Source organism: Sinocyclocheilus rhinocerous, unplaced genomic scaffold, assembly GCF_001515625.1.
Source record: "Sinocyclocheilus rhinocerous isolate Xijiao unplaced genomic scaffold, SAMN03320098_v1.1 scaffold2189, whole genome shotgun sequence".
Lineage (NCBI taxonomy): Eukaryota > Metazoa > Chordata > Actinopteri > Cypriniformes > Cyprinidae > Sinocyclocheilus > Sinocyclocheilus rhinocerous.
The window spans coordinates 65,771-67,231 of NW_015645558.1; positions in this window are offsets into that span (position 1 = coordinate 65,771).

A 1,461-nucleotide genomic window follows, 5' to 3' on the forward strand; every position below is an offset into this window, starting at 1 on the left:
AACTGAAAATTCGAAAGAACAGCATTTATTTGAAATAGAAATATTTTGTAACATGAATATTTTACTGTCATCTTCAGTTAAATGCATCCTTGATGAAGGAAATTATTTGCTTAAAAAAAATCTTACTCTGAATTTTTGAATGGTAGCGTAGTATATATATATATATATATATATATATATATATATATATACACACATACATACATACATGTACATACACAATAAGATATAGTTATCAATAAGTTATCAATATTTTTTTTTTGTGTTAAATTTAGCCAAATACGTTTGCTAAAAATGAGTCTTGTCATCATTTATGAATACACTAGCTCTTTAAAATGTTCTGCCACAACTGTTTTGATAGAAAACGGCATATCAAGCCATCTTATCGTGTTTCTAAGAAGTTTGGAATACCTTATTTTTATTTATTTAAGAAAATGATAGAAGCAGTTTGGTTTTAAAGTATTAATATTTGAAAAACTTTTGTCCACGAAATCAAGGTCAGTGAATGTGCAGGAAGCCGTTTTGCTGCCAGGTAACTGGTGAACTCTAAAAACAGGAAAGGATATCACAGAAAACCCATGAAGACTCCCTGAATGTAAATCAAGGTCAGTGAGTCTGTAAAATTTCAAATAATTTGATGTTTTTATCTCATGGCAATGTTATTTCAAGTTATAATTATATAACATGGCCATATTCATTATTCAAAAATTCATGGTATTTGTAAAATGCGTTTGAAATACTTCAGAAAAATATTTTTGAAAAGCTTTTTGAAAGTGATGACTGAGATCTGTGCACTCATATGTGTTCAAGGATACTGTTAATGCTTTTACATCACGACATTGGAGGAGTCACTGAATCAACGCTTAGTTAAATGTGGCATGAGATTTTCAAACCCGTATGAAACCCACATGAATTCATTTGCTTTTCATTGATTCTTTTATTTGTCATTGACTCTTTGAAGAACGTGTGGGAAATTAACATATGTATTTACAGCTACTTCTAAACTCTTAAAAATAAAAGTTCTTTATTGCCTTTTTTGAAGGTTCCGTGAAGAGCCTTTAACATCCATGGAAACTTTCCATTGCACAAAAGGTTCTTTATCGTTTTTCAGATATTAAATTATTCAAAAAATGGTTCTTTTAAGAACAGTTCAATGTAAGGTTCTTTATGGAACCCAAAATGGTTCTTTAATGGCATCGCTGCAAAAAACCCAGTGATACTTAAAGTGTATGAGGCTCTGTTCCAAAACCTGTATGCCTTCTTAGACAGAATCCTAACTAAAAAGCTCTTATTTGGAACGCTCTACATGGGCAGCAACTCAATTGCATTTGATTTGAATAGAGTTTGAAATTTACATGCTGCTAAGCTAACAGCATGCTATGAGCATAAGTTTGCATAATACACACAAATATTAGGCAAATCTATTTTTTATTACACTGAACTTTTTTTATCTATAATTTT